Below are 27151 nucleotides of genomic sequence, written 5' to 3'. Positions count from 1 at the left end.
CTATCTCAGATTAATAGATTTAAATTTAACTTCATTCAAGAGCCAAAAGCCCCATTAGGATATTCTAACGAGTTGATTATTCAACCTTTACTTGGATATATCCACGGTCTGAAAGCCTTTGTAAGCTGGCCCATTTTGCTCCTTAATTTTATTAGGTCAAAATGTCTCTCCCTATAACTTCTGTGGTTTTGTCCCCTGGTGCCCCACGGAACACATCTACCCAGTCTTTGTTAAGTCAGCACTTTAAACATTTAAAGAGAGCAAGCTTCCAAAGATCTACAAAGATCTCCAAGCTGACCATTCTCATTGATCTCTGGGAGCTTGCTGCCCCTCAAATGATGCTATTTTCTGGATTTTTTTGGTTCCTTTGATTTCTGGGTTTATCAGAATCTGGAGCTCCAAACCCAATGAATGATTTTTTAAAATCTGCTGTATTTCTCTTTGCATTCCCAGTGTCAAATAGAGTTCAACATGTACATAGTAGGTTCTTATTAAATATTTGAGAACATAAACAAATTAATGAGATACTTTTGATCGCTTTCATGACGATTTTAACAATTATACAAACTCGGATCTGTGTTCTGACCAGAACGAAATTCTTCCACACGTATAGCTGCATTCCTTGAAGTGTGTGAGAAAAAAAATCATACGTGGGCAGGTTAAATAAATTTTGGCTTACAATTTGCTTAAGGAACTTCAAGAGTTATACCAGTTGTATTTTATTGTTATTTTGTCGCAGTTCTGGGATCCAAAGCAGAAATTTGGTGTGTGGCAGCTCTACCTATCTCACAAAGGAAGATTTCACGTGGAAAGTTCCTGCAATGTCCCAGTGCACAGACACCGGTCTTTTCTAATGTGCTGGTGCAAAAGTAGTGTGCCTTTTTTTTTTTTTGAAACAGTCTCCCTCTGTCGCCCAGGCTGGAGTGCAGTGGCGCGATCTCGGCTCACTGCAAGCTCCGCCTCCCAGGTTCACGCCATTCTCCTGCCTCAGCCTCCTGAGTAGCTGGGACTACAGGTGCCCGCCACCACGCCCGGCTAATTTTGTTTTTGTATTTTTAGTAGAGACAGGGTTTCACCGTGTTAGCCAGGATGGTCTCAAACTCTTGACCTCAGGTGATCCGCCTGTCTCGGCCTCCCAAAGTGCTGGGATTACAGGCGTGAGCCACCGCGCCCGGCTGCGTGCCTCTTCGTTTAATGACCTGGCAGCTTGTTTCTCAGCTGCAGATTTCTTTTGTTAGTGTTTCTGCCATTGCCAGAGGCATTTCTGTTGAACCTAGCATCTGTTAGTAAACTTTCTCCAAAACAAAGCTAACTTAGGTTTTGTAGTATATGAAGCCCTTCTAGCTCTTTCCACTTTTGATTTTATTTCATCCCTAAATTGCCATTGTATTGAGGTCATTTTTAACTATTTTTTTCCCAATGATTTATTTTTCCTAGTGTATTTTTTTTTTCTCTTGGAATTTGACCTTGGGCATGTGTGCATGAGTTTTACTCGGGACACTTTCTATTAATACCCCATAACTTTTCCAATTGTCTTCTGCCCTCTTCCCATCCTCCCACTTCAACTTCTTGGTCTAAGTTGAATATGAACTTTCCTTTGCCTGTCTCTGAGATTTGGATCTCTACCTTACACTCTGTCATCACTATCATAGTAGTATATTGTGAGCTATTCCGAGTGGGATGGAAGCCCTTTCTAGGAAGTGAAAAAGAATTATCCTCAATACATAGGAACATCTCAGAAACAAGTGAGGGCCCTCAAAATTTCCATATGAAAAAATGTAGGTGTGATTATCTGGTTGAAAGAATGGAAGGAAGAGTGTGGGTATGAGGGGTTGTGTTGAAGCTGTTTGTATATAAAGCAAACTTTCTACTTAGCATATATCTTTATTGAAGGGAGGAGGTGATAAAGATTATTGTGGCAATGAAAGCCACCTTCATTAACTCTCCGATCTGGCACTCCTGTGCTTTCGTTCCGGATATTAAGTGACCTGACAGAGATCCCTCCTGAGTGCTTGGCATCTCCTTTCCATTTCGATTTGTTCTGCAGAAACTCCCTTGTTTTATGACAAGATTGGGATGACACAGGTAGCTCAACAGTGGGAGTGAGAACTCGGCAAGGAACAAGAGTCATGCCTACTTCCCCAATTCCTGCAGTCCAACTTCCTTCTTTCTTCTTCTTTCTGGGATACTCCTGACAAGTAGCAGGGTAAAAAGGAAGCCACATTAATTTAAGAGTTATCGGATAATGGATAAAAAAATTAGAAAGAATGAATAAAACCTAGTATTTGCTAGAACAAAAGGGGGACTGTAGTCAAAAATAATTTAAGTGTTCATTTTGAAATAACTAAGAGTATGATTGAATCATTTGTAACACAAAGGATAAATGCTTGAGGTGATGAATACCCTATTTACCCTGATGTGATTATTACACACTGCATGCTTCTTTAAAAATATCTCTTGTATGCCATAAATATATACACCTACTATGTTTCAGCAAAAATTAGAAAAAAATTAAAAAGGGAAAAAAACGAATTGACACTTATGTTGGGATTCTGGGTATGGCACCTAGGAGTATGAGGTCTGAGACAAGTAATTGAACATCTTTTAGACTCAGATATTTTTATCTGGGAAACAGGAATAATAAAATTACCTTTTAATTTAATTGGTTAATGGGAGGGTTGAAACAGATACTGTATGTTGAAGTTATGTTTGTATTAGAAAATGTTGAACAAATGCTATTCATCCTCCTTCCCTAAGGAAACAATGAAAATGATGTAACAATATGAGAAATATAAAGAGCGTTATCTTCTTTCTAGTTGAATTTAATTCATTTCCATTCAATACGTTCTTTAATTGGGTTGCCATAGCTAATGGAAACCTGGTGAATGGAGAGGGAAATCTAGGATTATTGATGGTAGTTCTTTTGCATTAACTTGGTGTACAGGTACATAGGACTGTACTTGTACTGTGGTCATAATTTAATACAAATATTTCATAACAATATGAATATCAGTTTGTAAGAAAACTGTTTTTAGAAAGTAAATCTGTGATATGATAGAGTTTTGTGTGATGTGTCTGTATGTAAGCACATGTACCCATTCAAGCAGCAATCATCTCTTCCTTTTTACCAAAATAGGGCGTGTGTTTCCTTGTTCTTCTCTATGTGAAAGACTTCTGACCGACTACTTCATAGGCATGCAGGCACGTAATGATACATGAGTACACACAGTGGTGCAAAAGGCTGTGTTTAGGCATGCAAATACTCTAAAAAAAGGTGCAGAACATTAGCAGCATGACCATTCCTTACATCTGAATATCTAATTTTGAGACCTAGCTCCACTATTAATGTGCTGTATGCCCTGATAAATCACCACCCTGAGTTTGCTTTCTCAGCTGTAAAATAAGAGATTTTAATTCTTAAAATTTCCAACTTGTAGGGTTTGGGACAGATTTCACATAATATACATGAAAGAAATTTGTGGATTTGTAAATAAAAGTGCTATTCATATGCCAGTTATTATTAATTCAGATGGGAGCATGAGTTCCTTGAGTGATGAGCCAGCCTTGCTCTCCCAGTGGCAGAGGCCATGTGGACATGAACAAGGACTCCTAGGTGGATGCACTATCGCTACTTGTTCTAGCAGCTGGAGTGGGAACAGCTTCTACCCATTGAGATTCCCCCTTCCATTTACTTTGAGTAAAAGTAATGGTGACAGAAGGAAGAATATCAGAAATGAGAAGCTTCCTGGGTCACACATTAGTATTTTATCACACAGAGTGAAATAAGAAAAAAAAAAAGTCTCCCAGCACTTTGGGAGGCCGAGGTGGGCGGATCACAAGGTCAGGAGGTCGAGACCACGGTGAAACCCCATCTCTACTAAAAATACAAAAAATTAGCCGGGCGCAGTGGCCGGCGCCTGTAGTCCCAGCTACTCGGGAGGCTGAGGCAGGAGAATGGCGTGAACCCGGGAGGCGGAGCTTGCAGTGAGCCGAGATTGCACCACTGCACTCCAGCCTGGGCGACAGAGCGAGACTCCGTCTCAAAAAAAAAAAAAAAAAAAAAAGTCAGTGTGTTAATTTTAACACATCTTAATTCAATCCTGATACACTTTTTTGTTGTTGTCAGCTGAAATCTTTTAGGATTGCATTGTCCCCTAGAAAAGAGATAGTCACATACAAGTATATGAAAACTGAGTCATTAGGTAAATGTGGAAAAACATCGTTCTAATGTCGTGTTATTTCTCTTTACGTGAACCTGATTACTCTTTTCAATGGAAGAACCACCTCCAATCTTGTCAGATGAGACTTTGCTGATTTTTGTGCAAGAGTAAAAGTAAGCTTGAACTCAAAATGATGAGGATAATCTTAATCATAGATGGTATTTACTAGAGTATGTGTGGGGGACAGAGTAATTTTACACATGCATTCAGTGACTTCAAAATGAACATGCCTTTGGATGAATTTACTTTCTTCTCAAGTATAGTTTTATTTGATTGAGAAAGATATGCATTTATGAGATTTGAGGAGGATTTGCATTATTTTTATGTGTATGAATCTGGGTATGTTATTTTTGCTCAAATATATGAAAGAACACTGAGTTCTCATTATGACTATGTATGGGAAACCATGGCACTTGCACACAATCAGGGATGCCAGTTTGGCTCATTGATCTGTAAGATCCAGGTCCAGGTCAAAGATGTGATGAGGGCAACAGATGGTTGTGAGGAGTCTTCTTACATGAGGAGATGGACAAAGTCGTAGTTCTGTTGGGAAAGGAGAAGTCATACACCAAGCGCTCCAGGGACAAGATACCAACCTTGTTGCTGAGAGCATTTTTGCCAGTCCTGCCAAGGGTCCCTAGTCTGTTGTTTTTACAGAACTGTCTGTGTATTGGTGATGTGTACTCAGGAGCATCATATAGTTCAGCTATATGATGGTCAGATCTAGAAGAGGGGCTATAATGTCGCCAGCATTAGGGCCCCTGTGGAGAATATATGTACCAAATGGGAAAGAATGGCACAAAAGGAGGATTTGTTCCTCCTTTCATGTCATTCTTTTTCATTTTGTATGCAGTTTCTGAGAGTCCACACTGTAACAATGAATCTCATGACAAAAGATGTTCTGGGGCTATACAGTGTAAGCACTGTGGGAAGATAGGTGCTGGCTCTCTGTAATATGCAGCACCAGGATTTGCATGCACAACCTCACATTGTCATCACTATTGTACAGTAAACGGATAAATCCTCAAATTAGGATTTTATTAGAGTATAAATATGCCCTGGGAGGAAATCATAGCCTCGTGGAAGGCTTGGGGTGAGTGCTGCTCGTGTCACACTGTCTATGGAATCAGAAAAGTTACCTTAACTGCCCCAAAGTGGCAATCTTTCGAATATACAAAATGAGGTGAATTTAAATTACCATACCACCCAATCCATCTAAATTAGAATCTGAAATTGGTAATGCGTCTCCCTTAAGCTTCTAATTAATTTCCATAATGTAGTTTACTCATAACACATTCTAAACAGCCAGGTATAATCTGTCTCATCCAATTTCCTTGAGGTTTTAAACGTTCTATGTAAAAATATGAAATACTTATCGGTTTCCCTGGGCTTACCTTTCAATTTTCCTACTATTTATGTATTCAGAAAGTTTGATGAAGTCAGGTATAAGAGTGACACAAGGCAGAGTTAAATCCAATTTCTCTCTATTCCACACAAACTGGTAGATATGGCAGCACCCAGCTAAGTGGATAGGATTCTAGGTGATGTTCTTTTCATTAAGCAGTTATGGCTCGCTAGCATGTCTTGTCTTTTAAGGTGTATGTATTAGGCTATTCTTGTATTGCTATAAAGAAATAAAGGGATACCTGAGACTGGGTAAATTATAAAGAAAAGCATTTTAATTGGCTCAAGCCTCTGCAGGCTGTGAAAGCATGGAGCCAGCATCTGCTTGGCTTCTGAGGCAGGCCTCAGAGAGCTTTTACTCACTGTGGAAGGCAAGTAGGAACAGGCATGTCACATGGTGAGAGCAGGAGCAAGAGAGAGAACACAGGAAAGTATTACACTCTTTTAAACAACCAGATCCTGCAAGAACTCACTCATTATTGTGAGGACAGCATCAAGCCATGAGAGATCTGCCTCCATGACCCCAAAACACCTCCCATGGGCCCCACCTCCAACACTGGGTACCACATTTCAACATGAAGTTTGGGGGGACAAATATCCAAACCATATCAGTGGGGTTAGAAACACATACTGATGTCTTTAAACTAGATCCTGAAGTAAGTGTTTCACCCAACCCACATGCTTGTTAGTGTGAACTCTAGTTCCATGGACTGTAGCCATAATTGTTTGGCACGTGATCATCTAGTAGAGCATGTGAATCAGAAGGATATGAAGAAAGCATGGACCATAACAGTCTCACCATCTTTGGCTGAATATTCACTGTGTGTAAGGCACTGTCCTAGCCATAGCATATCTTAGTACCATTCACAACAACTCCAAGAGGCAGGTAGTTCAGTTATTTTTATTTTATGTATGAGAACTATGAGGCTAGTTTGTTTAAATAATTTTCCCAAGGACAAGTTGCAAGATGGATAGAGAGCACAAATAATCTGATTGTATACCCATGTCCTTGGCCATCATCTGTTTTTCAGCTGTTTTTTTGTTTGTTTGTTTTAGCTTTTGTTTTTGTTTTTTGCCTCCAGCCTTTAGACATTTCATTGTTTGATCTGTTTGTCTAATAATCTGGCTACACCTCTGTCTGTCTCATCTAGACTCTTAGAGAAAAGAAACCTAGCTATTAGTAAACTGGTCATCCACGATTTCCTGGTGCAAAGAGTCTACTCAAGCGTTAATCAAAAGCCAGGTAAAACAAAGCTAAACAGAACAAAAATATCAGACTGAAATCTTATCCTTGAACCATTGATCAAAGAAGACACATTTTGTGCTTTCGTATATTTTCTTTTATCCTGAAGTTTCTTCTTCCAGGAGAAGCTTCCTGAAGAGATGTACAGATATGCAATTTAGAAAGAAGAGTAAAACATACAGTTTTCTAGGAAGAAAGCATATTTTTAGGAAAGGCTTCTCAGTTTGATATATGAAAGTCAGTTTGGATCTTGATGAATTATGCTCAACATAATTTGCAATTAAGATACTTGAAAATAATCAAATAAATCTTGTATATGAAGCAATATAATATAGTGATCAAAATCATGGAGTCTAGCAGCCCGAATTCAAATCCCAGATATGCCACTATTTGTGTGGCCTTGAGCAATTCATTTAAACTGTATAAGACCTTGTTTTCTCCTGTATAAAATGAAAATCATCATATTTGTACTTCAAAAGGCATTGAGGAATTAAACCACATGTTTAAAGTTCGTAGCAGAGTTCCCATGTAATAATGAACAATCAATAAATAATGGCCATTATTATATGGAACTTTAAGATATCTGGGGTAATGATAAATCATAGGGTCATAATTATATAGGTATTAATTATAGCCATGAGTTTGGGTTATTTCTTTAGGGCTTATGGTATAGTAAAAGAAACAGAGTGGTAAGGGTAAACCAGTTGGGGTGGAAAGATGAGAAGTAAACAGCCCATGAGGAAGATAAGAGGTGACTGGAGAAAGGAAAACTAGAAGCTTAGGAAAGAGAGACTTTACAGAAAAAGGAGATTAACAGCACCAAAGGAAGTCCAGCAGTCTAGTAAGATGAGAAAAAAAAAATAGTCCATTGATTTTTGGCAGTTATGTATGTTATGATAACTTGAAAACTGTGGGTAGAAACGATATTCTGAGTGTGGATGACAAGTGAAGTTATGACACTTGAGAAGGAGGAGGGTTGGCAGCTAAAGGGGCCAAAGGAAAGGTTTTGTTATTGTTGTTGTTGTTACTGTTAGTTTTGTTTTTCAGGTGGGAAAAATGCATGTGCCGAATGGCAAAGGGCCAGTACTAGTAAGAGACTGGTTTAAAGGAGAAAGTGGGTTGCAAGCCCTTGAGGAGATTGATGGGCTGGGATACAGAGCTCAGTTTCATTCACATACTTGTTTCTTGTAATTCTACAAGCCCAAGAATTTACTTCTTATCAGACACCAAAACCTGTGCTGGAGACATTGTGGCAAACCAGACATATGTTACTCTTATTGTCATGGAGCTTCTACTTTATATTCTGGATTTTATTCTAAGTCCAATGAGAAGAATTTACTGAAGAGTTTTAAGCAGGGAAATCGTATGGTTGTTATACAGCATTACTGCAGTAATAGCTAGTGCTACATAGAAATAAAGTAATATGTTAAAATGCAACATGGGAGCAATCAGAAACACATAAAAATGGACAGAGGTGGAACTCATGGTTTAGCAGGGAAAACCCGGCACCTTTGTCCTAGCTCTTTCCTCAGCCTGGGTCCCCCTTTCCCTCAATATTTGTAAGGCTAGATCCTTTTTGTAATTTATTTCAGGTTAAACTTCACTCCCTCAGAAAAGCCTTTCCTAACCTTGAGTCTAAAGTAGTTTGCAAGTTGCTCTCTACTACACACTTTAATTCTTTAGATATAACTGATACAATCTTATGATTTTTATTTAAATATTTATTATGTATTTATTTTTATCATCTCTCTTTTTCTGTTAGATTCTAAGTTCCATGAAAGCAGGCATTGTGTGAATTTCTCCTGCATCTGGAACTGGCCTAGCACAGCAAGTAAGTGCTTGATAAATGAATATTATGAATAAACGCATAAAAGCATAATATGATGTAGCTGCAGAAACAGAGGCAAGCACCAAACTCTACGACAACACAGAGTAAGAAAAAGCACAGAGACTAAGTGTCATTTATGTATCAACAGAGAAGTATACCAGGGGACATTCTATTTCAGAGAAACTAGACTTGTGATCAATTAATAGCTTGTCAAACTGCCAGTAAATAATGAATAATGAAGGTGGGATTTGAGCTCAAATTGAAGTAGGTTCAGATTCCATACACTTTACACTCCTCCACATTGCCTTTCCTTTCCTTTCTCCCATGGACAGGGTAGTTTTTATTAGCTTCCTACAGACAAAAGATACAATCCCCCTAGCTTAAATCAGGAAGAATTAGATATCCTGAACAGACCAATAACAAGCAGCAAGATTGAAATAGTAATTTAAAAATTATCAACAAAAAAAGTCCAGGACTAGACAGATTCACAGCAGAATTCTAACAGACCTTCAAAGAAGAATTGGTACCAATCATATTGACACTATTTCACCAGATAGAAAAAGGGGGAACCCTCCCTAAATCATTCTATGAAACCAGTATCGCCCTAATACCAAAACCAGGAAAGGACATAACCAGAAAAGAAAACTACAGACCAATATCCCTGATGAACATAGATGCTAAAATCCTTAACAAAATACTAGCTAACTGAATCCAATAACACTTCAAAAAGATAATCCACCATGATCAAGTGGGTTTCATACCACGGATGCAGGTATGGTTTAACATACGCAAGTCAATAAATGTGATACACCATATAAAAAGAATTAAAAACAAAAACTTACATGATCATCTCAATTGATGCGGAAAAAGCATTTGACAAAATCCCGCATTGCTTTATGATTAAAACTCATAGCAAGATTGGCATAAAAGGGACATACCTCAATGTAATAAAGGCCATCTATGAAAAACCCATAGCCAACGTAATACTGAAGGGCGAAAAGTTGAAAGCATTCCCTCAGACAACTGGAGCAAGACAAGGATGCCCACTCTCACCACTCCTCTTCAACATAGTACTGGGAGTCCTAGCCAGAGCAATCGGACAAGAGAAAGAAATAAAGGGGGTCCAGATCTGTAAAGAGGAAGTCAAACTGTTGCTGTTTGCTGATGATACGACTGTTTACTTAGAAAACCCTAAACTCCTCCAGAAAGCTCCTAGAACTGATAAAAGGATTCAGCGAAGTTTCTGGATACAAAATTAAGGTACACAAATTAGTAGCTCTTTGATACACCAACAGTGACCAGCTGGGAATCAAATCAAGAACTCAACCTCTTTTACAACAGCTGCAAAAAAATAAAATAAAATAAAATACTTACGAATATACCTAACCAAGGAGGTGAAAGACGTCTACAAGGAAAACTACAAAACACTGCTGAAAGAAATCATAGATGACACAAACAAATGGAAACACATCCTATGTTCATGGATGAGTAGAATCAATATTGTGAAAATGACCATATTGCCAAAAGCAATCTACAAATTCAACACAATTCCCATTAAAATACCAATGTCATTCTTCACAGAATTAGAGAAAAACATTCTAAAATTCACATGGGACCAAAAAAGAGCCCACATAGCCAAAGCAAGACTAAGCAAAAAGAACAAATCTGGAGGCATCACATTACCTGATTTCAAAATACACTATAAAGCCATAGTCACCAAAGCAGCATGGTATGGGTATAAAAATAGCTACATAGACAAGGGAACAGAATAAAGAACCCAGAGGTAAACTCAAATACTTACAGCCAACTAATCTTTGACAAAACAAACAAAAACATAAAAAGTATATGTTGGAACTTAATCCTCAATGCAACAGTGTTGGGAGATGGACCCGAATAAGAAGTGATTAGTTCATAAGGGCTCTGCCCTCATAAAAGGATTAGTGCTTCTATTGCAGGAGTGGGTTTGTTATCATGGGAGAGGGCTTATCTATAAAAGGATGAGTTTGGCCCTCTTTTTGTTTGTGTGCTCTCTCTCTCTCCCTCTTTCTCTCTCTCTCACACACACACCCCTTCTGTTTGCCCTTCTACCGTGGGATAAAAGAGAAAAAAAGCCCTCTCCAGACACCAGCGCCTTGATCTTGGAGTTCCCAACTTCCAGAAATGTGAGCTAATAAATTTCTGTTTATTATAAATTACTCACTATGTGGTATTCCACTGTAGCAAGACAAAACACAAAAATGCTAAATGTTACACTTTCCACCTTCCAAGCCTCCTTTTGTTATTCCCAACCCCTCATCAATGGATTTTATATTTTGAAAGATTTCGTTCAAGTTGCATTTATTTAGTATAATTTCCTCACTTTTTTTAAAAGTGTGTGTACATGCCAATAAGAGCCCATCCTCAGTCTGAGATAAACAGTGGTATGTGTGACTTGAACTATAGCAGAGCATTGGTCTCTGAAGGTTTAAACACTCATAGAGGTACATAACACAGTGACAGTCATTTCACCCAGATTTGTATTTGCTTTGAATGTTATGGAGTTGATGAATGAGCTGGTAGGGAGCCTGGGTGCCTGCCCAGTTCTCATCTCCAGGCAGCAATGTTGACCTATACTCTTCACTAACCATTTGATGACTCTTATAAAGGGATTAAAAACTTTATTTTTTCACAAATTCATTGTATTTGAGGTTAGCATTATTATCCTGAGTATGCTGTGGCAATATGATTTACAGGTTTTTGGGTATGTGTGTATGTATGAGAACTTATGTTAATAGCTATAGTCTGGAGCTAAAAAAATAAGGATATGTAGGGGTGCCATTCATTTTTAGATATAATATATATCACTTCAGGAGATATTATATACTATGATGTATCCATGAAGTGAAGTTTCTGGGATCACCTTGGGATTATCAAAGGTGTGATATAACTTTAGCCAAAGCAAAGAAAGTTGCCATTTTAGTTAGCCTGTACAGTCTCATTATGTGCAAATACAAATTATAGCTAATTAAATTTCTGAAATATTTAAAGTAACTTCAGATTTCTATTAATATCTTTGGGAACCCTTAGGTAGCAAAGAATTTCAGGTTGGAAACAACTGCCCTCATAGGGATCTAATTAATGTTTTTTGAGTTAATGAAATGATAACGTTTTGTCTCTGAAAAGTTCAACTACTTCCTCATTTAGTACAAATTTGAGAGTTCAGTAGAAACACAGTAAATGAGAAAAATATAAATTTTGGCATGATAAAATGAAATATGGGCACATGAAGATGTACTATTTATATGAGAGAAACGAAGAAAAAAGAAAGAAAGAAAGGAGGAAGAAAAGAGAAAGAAAGAGAAAGAAAGGGAGGAAGGAAGGAAAAAGGAAGGAAGGAAGGAAGGGAGGAAGGGAGGAAGGGAGGAAGGGAAGAAGGGAGGAAGGGAGTTATCTGGAGGTTGAAAATCTGTTAGTACAATAAGGTCTGTCTTCAGGGAAAATTTTGAAATTGCCATAGTGTAACTACAAAGGAAGACTAAGAAAGCTAAGACCATAATTTCTTATGAAAATTCCAACCTGAATAAAGGAACCCATTGCTAATTCATATTTGCAAGTCACCTTATCTATTTCCCATTTTTGGTAGGTACTTGCAACACATAAGATGCCTGCCAAAAATGCTGGCTGAGAGGAAACAATATTCATGCCAGTATTGAAATACCTTGCCAGATTTCAGAGGTAATTTTAGGTCACCAGTCCCATGCCAAATACCTTCCCATTTTAGAAAGACTACTAATGTATTAGGATGGGGAACATGGGAGAAGGGATTTACTAAGACTCCATCTCTATTAAAGCTCCTCCAATAGACATTACTTCAAAGTTAGATTTCTTTGTGTGTTTCTCCAAAACGCTGGAATAAAAATCTGACTGCTAATGACAACTCATTTAGCAGAATGACAGTTGCTTGATGCTCACAGGGAACAAAGCAAGCATTGCCAGATGTGTGCCATACCCTCTTTTAACAGCCTCATTGCAGAGTATCTTTACTATAATGACCATTAGAATAAACCATATTCTATTAGTGAAGAAAAATCTTACACTATCAATTAATAGCCTTTAAAAAATGTGAGAGAGCAGAAGGAAACTCTGAGAAATAGTATAACGCTTTATTCTTTGTACTAGATGAATTGATCGCTACAGCATTTAAATCTATGGGGTAACAACGCAGTAGGGTTTTTGGACCACAGATACATCAACATAAATCCTTATTTTCATTCATTTAAGAATTCATAGCACAATTTGTTATGAGGAATATGGCTTTTTTAGGCTGCCCATCTGTGTGCAAGCACACTCTCACACACAATAGCATTTGTATGATTTAAAATTTAGATAGCAGTAAGTCTGGATTCTGAATAGTTTTATGTAAACTTTAATAAAAATGCAAGAAAGGATTCTTTTTTATTATACTTTAAGTTCTAGGATACATGTGCAGAACGTGCAGGTTTGTTACATAGGCATACATGTGCCATGGTGGTTTGCTGCACTCATCAATCCGACATCTACATTAGGTATTTCTTCTAACGCTATCCCTCCACTAGTCCCCAGCCCCCGACAGACCTGGGTTTGTGATGTTTCCCTCCCTGTACCCATATGTTGTCATTGTTCACCTCCCACTTATGAATGAGAACATGTGATGTTTGGTTTTCTGATCCTGTGTTATTTTGCTGAGAATGAGGGCTTCCAGGTTCATCCATGTCCCTGCAAAGGACATGGACTCATTCTTTTTTATGGCTGTGTAGCATTCCGTGGTGTGTATGTGCCACATTTGCTTTATCCAGTCTAACGTTAATGGGCATTTGGGTTGGTTCCAAGTCTTTGTTATTATGAATGGTGCTGCAGTAAACATATGTGTGCATGTGTCTTTACAGTAGAATGATTTATAATCCTTTGGGTATATACCCAATAATAGGATTGCTGGGTCAAATGGTATTTCTAGTTCTAGATCCTTGAGGAATTGCCACACTGTCTTCCACAATGGTTGAACTAATTTATACTTTGACCAACAGTGTAAAGTGTTACTATTTCTCCACATCCTCTCCAGCATCTGTTGTTTCCTGACTTTTTAATGATCACCATTCTAACCAGGGTAAGATGGTATCTCATTGTGGTTTTGATTTGCATTTCTCTAATGACTAGTGATGATGAGCTTTTTTTTCATGTTTGTTGGCCGCATAAATCTCTTCCTTTAAAAAGTGTCTGTTCATATCCTTTGCCTAGTTTTTGATGGAGTTTTTTTTTTTTCTTGTAAATTCGTTTAAGCTCCTTGTAGATTCTGGATATTAGCCCTTTGTCAGATGGATAGATTGCAAAAATTTTCTCCCATTCTGTAAGTTGCCTGTTCACTCTGATGACGGTTTCTTTTGCTGTGCAGAAGCTCTTTAGATTAATTAGATCCCATTTGTCAATTTTGGCTTTTGTTGTAATTGCTTTCGGCATTTTAGTCATGAAGTCTTTGCCCATAACTATGTCCTGAATGGTATTGCCTAGGTTTCCTTCTAGGGCTTTTATGGTTTTAGATCTTATGTTTAAATCTTTACTTGATAATGAGTTGATTTTTGTATAAGGTGTAAGTAAGGAGTCTAGTTTCAGTTTTCTGCATATGGCTAGCCAGTTTTCCCAACACCATTTATTAAATCGGGAATCCTTTCCCCATTTCTTGTTTTGTCAGGTTTTTCAAAGATCAGATGGTTGTAGACGTGTGGTGTTATTTCTGAGAACTCTGTTTTGTTCCATTGGTCTACTATGTGTCTGTTTTAGTACCAGTATCATGCTGTTTTGATTACTGTAGCCTTGTAGCATAGTTTGAAGTCTGGTAGCGTGATGCCTCCAGCTTTGTTCTTTTTGTGTAGGATTGTCTTTTTTGGTTCCATATGAAGTTTAAAGTGGTTTTTTTCTATTTCTGTAAAGAAAGTAAATGGTAGCTTGATGGGAATAGCATTGAATCTATAAATTACTTTGGGTAGTATGGACATTTTCACAATATTGATTCTTCCTATCCATAAGCATGGATAGGAAGAAATGAGTTTTCCATTTGTTTGTGTCCTCTCTTATTTCCTTGAGCAGTGTTTTGTAGTTCTCCCTGAAGAGGTACTTCACATCCCTTGGAAGTTCTGTTCCTAGGTATTTTATTTTCTTTGTAGCAATTGTGAATTGGAGTTTGCTCATGATTTGGTTTTCTGTTTGTCTATTATTGGTATATAGGAAAGCTTGTGAATTTTGCACATTGATTTTGTATCCTGAGATGTTGCTGAAGTTGCTTATCAGTTTAAGGAGTTTTTGAGCTGAGACGATGGGGTTCTCTAAATATACAATCATGTCATCTGCAAACAGAGATAATTCGACTTCCTCTCCTCCTATCTGAATGCCCTTTATTTCTTTCTCTTGCCTGATTGCCCTGGCCAGAACTTCCAATACTATGTTAAATAGGAGTGGTGAAAGAGGGCATCCCTGTCTTGTGCCGGTTTTCAAAGGGAATGCTTCCAGCTTTTGTCCATTCAGTATGATATTGGCTATAGGTTTGTCATAAATAGCTCTTATTATTTTGAGATAATACCATCAATACCTACTTTATTGAGTGTTTTTAGCATGAAGGGATGTTGAATTCTATGGAAGGCCTTTTCTGCATCTATTGAGGTAATCATGTGTTTTTTGTCCTTGGTTCTGTTTATGTGTTGGATTACATTTGTTAATTTGTGTATGTTGAACCAGCCTTGCATCCCAGAGATGAAGCCGACTTAATCGTGGTGGATAAGCTTTTTGACGTGCTGCTGGATTTGGGTTGCCAGTATTTTATGGAGGATTTTCTCATCGACGTTCATCAGGGATATTGGCCTGAAATTTTCTTTTTTTGTTGTGTCTTTGCCAGGTTTTGGTATCAGGATGATACTAGCCTCTTAAAATGAATTAGGGAGGAGTCCCTTTTTTTCTATTGTTTGGAATAATTTCAGAAGGAATGGAACCAACTCCTCTTTGTAACTCTGGTAGAATTCGGCTGTGAATCTGCCTGGTCCTGGGCTTTTTTCAGTTGGTAAGCTATTAATTTCTGCCACAATTTCAGAACTGGCTATTGGTCTATTTGGGGATTTGACCTCTTCCTGGTTTAGTCTTATGAGGGTGTATGTGTCCAGGAATTTATCCATTTCTTCGAGATTTTCTAGTTTTTTTGCTTAGAGGTGTTTATAGCATTCTCTAATGGTAGTCTGTATTTCTCTGGGATCAGTGTTTATATCCCCTTTATCATTTTTATTGTGTCTATTAGATTCTTCTCTCTTTTCTTCTTTATTAGTCTGGCTAGTGGTCTATCTATTTTGTTAATCTTTTCAAAAAACCAGCTCCTGAACGCATTGATTCTTTGAAGTGTTTTTCATGTCTCTATCTCCTTCAGTTCTGCTCTGATCTTAGTTATTTCTGGCCTTCTGCTAGCTTTTGAATTTATTTGCTCTTGGCTTCTCTATCTCTTTCTATTGTGATGTTATGGTGTTGATTTTAGATCTTTCCTGCTTTCTGATGTGGGCATTTAGTGCTATAAATTTTCCACTAAACTCTGCTTTAGCTGTGCCGCATAGATTCTGGCATGTTGTGTCTTTGTTCTCATTGGTTTCAAAAAACTTATTTATTTTTGCCTTGATTTTGTTATTTACCCAGTAGTCATTCAGGAGCAGGTTGTTCAGTTTCCACGTAGTTGTGCAGTTTTGAGTGAGTTTCTCAATCCTGAGTTCTAATTTGATTGCACTGTGGTCTGACAGACTCTTTGTTATGACTTCCATTCTTCTGCATTTGCTGAGGATTGTTTTACATCCAATAATGATGTTGATTTTAGAATAAATGCTATGTGGTTCTGAGAAGAATGTATATTATGTTGATTTGGTGTGGAGAGGTCTGTAGATGTCTATGAGGTCTGCTTGGTCCAGAGCTGAGTTCAAGTCCTAAATATCCTTGTTAATTTTCTGTCTCATTGATCTGACTAATATTGACTGTGGGGTGTTAAAGTCTCCCAGTATTAATATGTGGGAGTTTAAGTCTCTTAATAGGTCTCTAAAAACCTGCTTTATGAATCTGGTTGCTCCTGTATTGAGTGTGTATATATTTAGGATAGTTAGCTCTTCTTGTTGCATTGATCCCTTTACCATCATGTAATGTCCTTCTTCGTCTTTTTTTATCTTTGTTGGTTTAAAGTCTGTTTTATCAGAGACTAAGATTGCAACCCTTGCTCTTTTTTTTTTTTTTTTTTTTTGCTTTTGATTTGCTTGGTAAATCTTCCTCCACCCCTTTATTTGGAGCCTATATGTTTCTTTGCACGTGAGATGGGTCTCCTGAATATAGCACACCGATGGGTCTTGACTCTTTATCCAATTTGCCAGTCTGTGCCTTTTAATTGGGGAATTTAGTCCATTTACACTTAAGGTTAATATTGTTATGTGTGAATTTGATCCTTTCATTATGATTCTAGCTAGTTACTTTGTCCATTAGTTGATGCAGTTTCTTCATAGTGTTGATGGCCTTTACATTTTGGTTTGTTTTTGCAGTGGCTGGTACTGGTTTTTCCTTTCCGTATTTAGTGCTTCCTTCAGGAGCTCTTGTAAGGCAGCCCTGGTGGTGACAAAATCCCTCAACATTTGCTTGTCTGTAAAGGATTTTATTTCTCCTTCACTTATGAAGCTTAGTTTGGCAGCATATGAAATTCTGGGTTGAAGATTCTTTTCTTAAGAATGTTGAATATTGGCCCCCACTCTCTTCTGGCTTGTAGGGTTTCTGCAGAGAGATCTGCTGTTAGTCTGATGGGTTTCCCTTTGTCAGTAACACAACCTTTCTCTCTGGCTTCCCTTAATATTTTTTCCCTCATTTCAATCTTGGTGAATCTGACCATTGTGTGCCTTGGGGTTGCTCTTCTCGTGAAGTATCTTTGTGATGTTCTCTGTATTTCCTGAATTTGAATGTTGGCCTGTCTTGCTAGGTTGGGGAAGTTCTCCTGGATAATATCCTGAATAGTGTTTTCCAACTTGATTCCATTCTCTCTGTCACTTTCAGGTACACCAATCAAATGTAGGTTTGGTCTTTTCACATAGTCCCATATTTCTTGGAGGCTTTGTTCATTCCTTTTCATTCCTTTTTTCTCTAATCTTGTCTTCATGCTTTATTTCATTAAGTTGATCTTCAACCTCTGATATCCTTTCTTCTGCTTGATCAGTTTAGCTACTGATACTTGTGTATGCTTCATAAAATTCTCATGTTGTGTTTTTCAGCTCCATTGTGTTATTTATGTTCTTTTCTAAACTGATTATTCTAGTTAGCAATTTCTCTAACCTGTTTTCAATGTTCTTGGCTTCCTTGCATTGGGTTACAACATGCTCTTTTAGCTCAGAGAAGTTTCTTATTACCCACCTTCTGAAGCCTACTTCTGTCAATTCATCAAACTCATTCTCTGTCCACTTTTGTTTCCTTGCTGGTGAGAAGTTGCGATCCTTTGGAGGAGAAGAGTCATTCTGGTTTTTGGAATTTTCACCCTTTTTGAGCTGGTTTTTCCTCATCTTCATGGATTTATCTACCTTTTGTCTTTGCTGTTGGCGACCTTCGGATGGAGTTTTTGCATGGTCGTCCTTTTTGTTGATGTTGATGCTAATGCTTTCTCCTTTTTAGTTTTCCTTTCAACAGTCAGGCCTCTCTTCTGCAGGTCTGCTGAAATTTGCTGGAGGTACACTCCAGACCCTGTTTGCCTGAGTATCACCAGCAGAGGCTGCAAAGATTGCTGCCTGCTCCTTCTTCTGGAAGCTTTGTCCCAGAGGGGCACCCACCAGATGCCAGCTGGAGCTCTCCTGTATGAGGTGTCTGTCAATCCCTGCTGGGAGGTGTCTCCCAGTCAGGAGGCACTGGGGTCAGAGACCCACTTGAGGAGGCAGTCTGTCCCTTAGCAGAGCTCGAACACTATGCTGGGAGATCTGCTGCTCTGTTCAGAGCCAGCAGGCAGGAACATTTAAGTCTGCTGAAGCTGCACCCACAGCTGTCCCTTCCCTCAGGTGCTCTGTCTGAGGGAGATGGGAGTTTTATCTATAAATCCCCTGGCTGGGGCTGCTGCCTTTCTTTCAGAGATGGCCTTCCCAGAGAGGAGGACTCTAGAGAGGCAGTCTAGCTACAGAGGCTTTGTGGTGCTACAGTGGGCTCTGCCCAATCCAAACTTCCTGGCAGCTTTGTTTGCACCCTAAGGGGAAAACAGCCTACTGAAGCCTCAGTAATGGCAGACACCCATCCCCCCACCAAGGTTGAGCATCCCACATCGACTTCAGACTGCTGTGCTGGCAGCGAGAATTTCAAGCCAGTGGATCTTAGCTTGCTGGGCTCCATGGGGGTGGGATCCACTGAGCAAGACCTCTTGGCTCCCTGACTTCAGTCCCCTTTCCAGGGAGTGAAGGGTTCTGTCTTGCTGGCATTCCAGGTGCCACTGGGGTCCAAAAAAACTCCTGCACTAGCTTAGTGTCTGCCCAAATGGCCACTCAGTTTTGTGCTTGAAACCCAGGGCCCATGTGGTGTAGGCACCCAAGGGAATCGTCTGGTCTGTGGGTTGCAAAGACCATGGGAAAAGCATGGTATCTGGGCCAGATAGCCATGTCCCTTATGGCAGGGTCCCTCAAGGCTTCCCTTGACTAGGGGAGGGAGTTCCCTGATCCCTTGTGCTTCCCAGATGAGGCAATGCCGCACCGTGCTTCTGCTTGCCCTCCATGGGCTGAACCCACTGTCTAACCAGTCCCAGCGAGATGAACCAGGTACTTTAGTTGGAAATGCAGAAATCACCCACCTTCTGCGTTGGTCTTGCTGAGAGCTGCAGACTGCAGCTGTTCCTATTCGGCCATCTTGCCCAGGAATCCAAAAATGGATTCTATAATATCATTTTGGCTACCACATTTGATTTTTTTTTATGAGACTTTGGATACTAGTTTGATTTGCTATTTTTTTTTAAACTCATCAGAACAGGACTGGAGATGAAAGGATAGCGATTTCTGACATTTCTGCTGCTCAGCTTGTTACAGTGATTGTGCTCTGTAAACAGCCCCATTTTGTTTAGCTGCTTGTGTGATAACTATTACAAGCCTTTTACAAAATGTTAAAAGAAATATTTTCATTCAAATTTTATATTTTAGGGAATAGTAAATTGTTTAGGAATTTACATTTTGGAGAAACAAAATTGCTTCTTTTTCTTCTAAGACCTAGGATTCCTTTTTGTAGCAATGCACAGTTGGCTACATGAGCATAAACAAATGTGAAACCACATACTGAGAGACCCTACATTAAGAAAGCAAAATAAATTCAATACATAGACAGGAAATATCATTCTATGTCATTCTCTGAATGAAAGGATAATATGTTTCCTTGTGCCAGAATTGCCGTTTTTTTTTTTTTTTAAAGAAAAGCCTAGACAGCTTCTTTCAGTTCTTAATAACTTCTCTTGCTCTGAGCCCTTATTTATAAGCCTGAGAAAGTTATGTGTTTTTCTGCCTTACACTGCCTCATTCTTATTTACTCTAGGCCAAGATGCTTTTAGAAAATGTTTAAAACCAATGATTTGATATGACCCCTTAGTAACACTGTAACATCCTCCAAAAAAACCTCTTCCTGCTTTGTATGTCCTGGTGGGAGATATTTTCTGGGCTTACTTTGAGGACAGATTCATGCCTTGATTAAGAATGAAAACCTGGAGGGAACAAAGTCAATAAAGTGTGGCTACAGTATCTTTTAAATAAAGATAACTTTCCCTGAGTCTGCTGGCAGGAAGTAATCTGACTCCTTCTTTGAGGTTAAGCCTGTTCATCATTTTATCTCTTGTTTTCGTAACACTTCCTTTTTTTTTTTTTTTTGAGACGGAGTTTCGCTCTTGTTGCCCAGGCTGGAGTGCGATGGCGCGATCTCGGCTCGCCGCAACCTCCGCCTCCCAGGTTCAAGCAATTCTCCTGCCTCAGCCTCCCGAGTAGCTGGGATTACAGGCATGCACCACCACGCCCGGCTAATTTTGTATTTTTAGTAGAGACAGAGTTTCTCCATGTTGAGGCTGGTCTCTAACTCCTGACCTCAGGTGATCCACCCACCTTGGCCTCCCAAAATGCTGGGATTACAGGCATGAGCCACTGCGCCCGGTCAACACTTCTTTTAAGAAAAAGTTTTATTTTGTTTTCTATTGACATATAATAATTGTATATATTTAGGGGATACAATGTGATGTTTTATTACAAGTATATACACATTGTGGAATGATCAAATCAGGATAATTAACATATTCATTACCACAAATATTGATCATTGCTTTGTGGTGAGAACATTTAAAATTCTTTTAGCTATTTTGAAATATACAATACATTACTATTAATTGCACTTACCATGCTGTCCAATAGGTCACCAGAACTTATTCCTCCCTGCCTAGCTGAAACTTTGTACCCTTTGATTATTAACATCTATTTTCCTACTCAACATCCACTCCCCTGACCCTAGCATGAAAACAGTTATGTGGTGATATATTATTGTGATTTCAATTTGCATTTCTCTGATTAGACTTGTTGAGCATTTTGTTATATATCTGTTGGACATTTTCATGTCTTCTTTTGAGAAATGTCTTTTCAAGTCCTTTGCATATTTTTTAATATGGTTATTATTTTCTTGTTGTTGAGTGCTCTGAGTTCTTTGTTCATTTTGGATATCAGCCCTTAATCCAATGTATGACTTACAAATATTTCTCTCAGTCTGTGGATTATCCCTTTACTCTGTTAATTGTTTGCTTTGGTATGCAGAAGTTTTTAAATTTGATGCAATCCTACTAGTTTATTTTTGCTTTTGTTGCTTGTGTTTTGGGGAACATCACCAAGAAATTGCAGCCCAGACCAATGTCATAGAGATTTTCCCCTATGTTTTCTCCTAGTAGTTTAACTATTTCAGTGCTTATGTTTAAGTGATTTTGAGTCTATTTTTTTTTTAAGCAGTGAGATAAGGGTCTGTATTTATTCTTCTGTTACGTGGATATTCAGTGGAATTTTTTTTCTGGGCTCTCTGTTGCATTCCATTGATCCATGTGTCTGTTTTTATGCCAGTGCCATGCTTTTTGGTTACTAAAGCTTTGTAATATATCTTGAAATCCAGTAGTCTGATGACTCCAACTTTCTTCTTTCAGCTTAAGATGGCTTTGCTATTCAGGAATTTTTTGATTCCATATGAGTTTTAGGATTGTTTTTTCTATTTCTGTGAAGAATGACATTAAAATTTTGACAGGAATTGCATTGGATGTATACACTGCTTATGGCAGTATGACTATTTTAACAATATTAATTCTTTCAATCCATGAACATAGAATATCTTTCCATTTATTTGTATCTTTTTCAATTTCTTTTATCAATGTTTTATAGTTTTCTGTATATGAATTTTCCACCTCTTTAAAATACTTACTCCTAAGTATTTTATTCTTGATGCTATTGTAAATGTATTGTAAATGAGATTGTTTTCTTAATTTCTTTTTCAGACAGTCTGTTTGTATAGAAAAGCTACTTATTTTTATAAGTTGATTTCATATCCTGCAACTTTACCAAATTCCTTTATCAGTTCTCTCAGTTTTTTTGTAGAATCATTAGAATTTTCTCTATATAAGATCATGTCATCAACAAACAGAGACAATTTCACTTCTTCCTATGTAGACGTGATTTATTTTCTTGGCCGATTGCTCTGATTAGGACTTCTAATACTGTACTGAATAGAAGCGGTGGAAGTCGGTGTTTGTTTCTTATTCATGATCTCAGAGAAGAAATCTTCAACTTTTCAACATTGAGTGTGATGTTAGATGTGGATTTGTCATATATAGCCTTTATTGTGTTGAGAGGAATTTTTCTATACCTAATTTATTGAGAGTTTTTATAATAAAATGTTGAATTTTGTCAAATTATTCTTTCTGCATCTATTGAGATGATCTTGTGGTTTTTTGCATCTATCTTCATCAAGGATATCGGCTTGTAGTTTTTATTTTTATTTTTTTGTATTCTTTTCTGAGTTAAGTGTCAGGGTAATAATGATTTGCAAAATAAGTTTGGAAGTACTTTCTCTTCTGCAATGTTTTGGAAGAGGTTAAGAAGGATTAGTACTTGTTCTTTAAATATTTGTTACAATTCAGTCATGAAGCCATCTGGTCTTGGGCTTTTCTTTGATGAAAGACTTTTTATTACAGATTCAATATTCTTACTGCTATTGATCTGTTCAGATTTTGGATTTCTTCATAAATAAGTCTTAATAGGTTATATATTTCTAGAAGTTTGTCCACTTATAGATTGTCTGATTTTTGGCATATAGTTGTTCATAGTAGTTGCTTATTACCCTTTGTATTTTTTTATCAGTTGTAATGTCTTCTTTTTCATTTATGATTTTATCTACTTGAGTCTTGCTTCTTTTTTTGTCTAGCTGTTTGTCAAGTTTGCTTAGCTTTTCAAGAAACAACTTTTGATTTCATTGATGTTATATATTGTTTTTCTAGTCTCTTACTTCAGTTCTTTCTGCTCCCAATGTCGTTATTTCCTTTCTTCTGATATCTTTGGGTTTAGTTTGTTCTTCTTTATCTGGTTTCTTAAGGTGTAACATTAAGTTGTTTATTTGATTTTTTTTTGGATGTAGGTGTTATTGCTGTAAACTTTCCCCTTAAGTCTGCTTTTGCTATATACCATAAGTTTTAATATGCTGTATGTTCATATTTGTTTGTCTCAACCTGTTTTTAAATTTTCCTTTTAATTTATTCTTTTATCCCATAATTGTTCAGAAGCATATTATTTAATTTCTAATATTTGATAATCTTCCATGATTCTTTCTGTTATTGATTTCTAGTTTCATACTATTATGGTTGGCAAAGATAGTTGATATGATTTTGACCTTCTTAAATTTATGGCCTAACATGTAATCTATCCTATGAAAGGTTCTAAGTACACTTGAGAAGAATGTGTATTCTGTTGCTGTTGAGAGCAATGTTTTGTATATATCTCTCTGATCCATTTGGTCTAAAATGTAGTTCAAGTTCAATATTTTCTTCTGACTAATGTGGGGTATTAAATGTGGGGTATTAAAATTCCATATAATTATTGTGTTGTATCCTGCCTCTCTTCAGATCTTTTAGTGTTGGCATTGTATATTTAGGTGCTCTGATGTTGGGTGCATATATATTTACAATTCTCATATTCTCTTGATGAAATGATCCATTTATCACTATATAATGACATTCTTTGTGTTATTTTTACGTTTTTGGCTTAAAGTCTATTTTGTCTGAAATAAATATAGTTACCTCTCCTCTCTTTTGGTCTGCATTTGCATGAAATATCTTTTTTCATCTATTCACTTTCAGTCTATGAGTGTCATTTAAGGTAATGTGAGTTTCTTGTTGGCAGCATACAGTTGAGTCTTCTATGGTGGTGTTTGCTTTTTCTCAGGAATCCTTCACAAAGCTCCAGACTAGATTAAGTTTTTTGTTATTATTGTTGCACTCTTATAGGATCACATTTTTCTTTTCTGTAGAACACTTATATTTTTCTTACCTCTGTATCTATTTGTGTTATTATTTAACTCTGAGCTCTGTGAGACTAGGAATTGCTTGTTTTCCTTCACCACAATCTTGGGCACATAGCATGGTTCCTGGTACTTAAGTACATAATAAAATGTTGTTGAAGGAATGTATAAATAAATTGGCAAAAGACTTTGCACACAAAAAATTTTCAGTCAGTAATTTCAGATATAGTCACAGAAAATAAAACAACTTTACTTTTAGTATGTTAGAATTAAAAGCATTGATTTTGCTCACAGAAGAAGGCTCTTTGGTGCTTCATTATATATTTAAAAAGAAACTGTAAAGGACACCACTTCTTCAAATAATTATAATAAGGCCATTTCTTAATTGTGAAATGAAAAAGACTCATAATTATGTTGGTTGACTCTACTTATTATATAAGTACTTAACCAGGTTTTCAATTTACATTGGATGGTAAACACTGACAAGGAAACGTCTGCATGATGGAAAGTACTTTGACACCTGACCAGCTTTGCCAGGATTCAATTTCATTAAATTATTGTCAATGTACACATCAAGTATGTGAGGTGGAGTTGAAGGGGTTCCCTTGTGAAGAAATGTGGGAATTATATCTCAAGGCATATAAGGTGACTTAGCTCTCAAAGGTGTTCTTTTTTAGGGCAAGTAACAAAAGTGATTTTCACTGTTATCCTAGAATCATTCTTAATGAAGTTATCATTTGTTTCTTCCCTGAATACATCATGTTCTGACACTCGCTTATGCTCCTACCACACTGAATTTCTTATCATACTCTGAATTCAGGCCCTGTTATACTTCTCCCTTTGTCTTTGCACATATTCATCCCCCATCATACTTTTCCTTGTTTTCCTAGCTGAAACAAGATGTGAATTTGGTCCTTGAACAGTCAATGCACTTGCATTTCATTAGTGCTACATGACAGATTTTTTACACTCCTTTTTGGTAGGTACGCTTCTTTATCCCTCAATTCTATCTTTGTCGTTATTGACAATGGACAACTCTCTGGCTTTTTTTGTTTTGTTTTGTTTTGTTTTTGAAAGCATAGTCTTTTTCTAAGCCCCGTTATACGTCCTTGTTTTTATGTCTCAATGACCCTTTCCCTCTGAAGCTAACCATTCTTGTCATAATCTTCGTACTGATCCCATATTCCCCTCTGAAGGACATTATGCTCATACTTATCTTCCTCTGTTTAGAAGCATCAATTTTTATTTTGCTTTTTCTTGCTCTCAATGTTTATATATTAAAAATCTAATTCTTTTCATCTAAATAAATACAGACTTTTCACAGATTTTATTGTACTTTGTAGCGTTCATATACTTTGTATCATTCTTTTTTAGCAACACAAATCCATTTTGACCACCCATTCCCCTTGCTTCTGCCTCTACCATTGAACTGAACCCAGTATTTACAATGTTGTTATGATGTTCTTACAGTCAGATTTAAAAGCTTCTCCTTAGTCCTCTTACTTTTTGACATCTCAGTGCTATTCTGATTCTGTTGGCAATTTCAACTGCTTTCCAAACTTTTCCTTCCTCTTACTCTCACTGATATAGATGATTCCAATTTCTCTTTTTGGTTCATCTCTTTGTGGTTTATCTTCCCTCCATCACCAGGTCTCCTTTCTTCTTCCATCTCTCAACCGTGAGAAATATCCAAACTTTATTTCTTGACCCTCTATTCTCAAACTTTATTTTGTAGAAGCTGCTATCCTCTATTTCTGTCTTAAATCTTCATCTATAAATCAATTGTTCCCAAATCCTAATCCTTTGCCAAATCTTTCCATCAGGCTCCAGCCTTTTAGTTCAAACTACCTACAAGAAAACTTTTCTTGAAATTTCCTAAAAAGTAAAAATTTAGTGTGACTATAGCCAAACTTCTCATTTTTATCCTTAAAAATGTCCCTTTTGTCCTCATCCTCCTTTTAAGTTGGGCCACTAGTACTCCTCAAAGTTCAAATGCTTGTAATTCATGACAAAGCCCAGTATATTTTCTTATAGGTTTCCCTGTCTGTTTTTATTGCCTTCTTCAATTTTTCTTCCCACAGGAAGACTTCACAACTCTTGTGTGAATATAGTTGCCTCCTAGCTATATTTTTTCTTTTATATCTTCCAGTTTTCCAAAACTATATCTTACCTTTCTCTCATTTTTTAAAAAATATTACCTTTCTCTAACTGTGTTTGCATTTAGTAACCCTATTATACAATTGGGCCCTTCTATTATAAATAGGCTATTCAGAAATCAGTTTACTAAATCAAAATAACACTATCAGTAATCATACTCTACTGCCTCCTACAACTGACAGTATTTTTACTGCCTTTTAAAACTTGCTATATGTAAGAAAGTTAATAATGTTTATTACACATCTCAGAAAAATAAGCACAAACATAGCTAGCAGGCAGGCCATTATGTAAACAGAGAGATGAAAATGTTAATATACAACTGAATAGATGTCTGTTTGTGATGGACACAATCTCCCTGGCACTTAGCTTTGTTCCTCTCTATGGAAGTTTATGGGGAGAGGGTTTGTGAAAAAAGCTTTGATACTGTCTTATTCTTTTATGGTATTGTATGGTTTAGCACTCATGTGGTTTCCTAGTATTTTATAAATTTTATTCTTTTAAGTGCCTCCATATGAATAGAAGCTATGATGCCTGTCATCTTGGCTAGCATATCTAGTTTCACTGTAAGAGTAAAGCCAAAAAAAAAAAAAAAAGAGTAAAGCCAAAACCAAAACAAAACAACTATAATTTATTGACTAAATTTTATTAGAGGCATTTTATATACTAATTTTATATTAAAATTTAGACTAATATAGGCAATTTGAAGGTAGAAATTTAAGGCAAGTAAAGTGATAATTTGGTAAGGGTATTCTACAT

At 37.2% G+C, this 27151-nt stretch overlaps 1 long non-coding RNA gene across 1 annotated transcript in view; it reads left to right on the top strand.

Moving 5' to 3' along the window:
• Window positions 1–27151, top strand: part of LOC134758119 (uncharacterized) — a 56479-nt gene that overhangs the window by 5180 nt on the left and 24148 nt on the right. The window contains exon 2 of the long non-coding RNA XR_010133014.1: window positions 8630–8698. This is a non-coding gene — a long non-coding RNA (uncharacterized lncRNA). The remainder of the gene's footprint in view (window positions 1–8629; window positions 8699–27151) is intronic.

This window comes from Gorilla gorilla, chromosome 2 (assembly GCF_029281585.2).
Source record: "Gorilla gorilla gorilla isolate KB3781 chromosome 2, NHGRI_mGorGor1-v2.1_pri, whole genome shotgun sequence".
NCBI classification, from domain to species: domain Eukaryota; kingdom Metazoa; phylum Chordata; class Mammalia; order Primates; family Hominidae; genus Gorilla; species Gorilla gorilla.
This window is presented reverse-complemented; position numbering and strand designations above follow the sequence as displayed.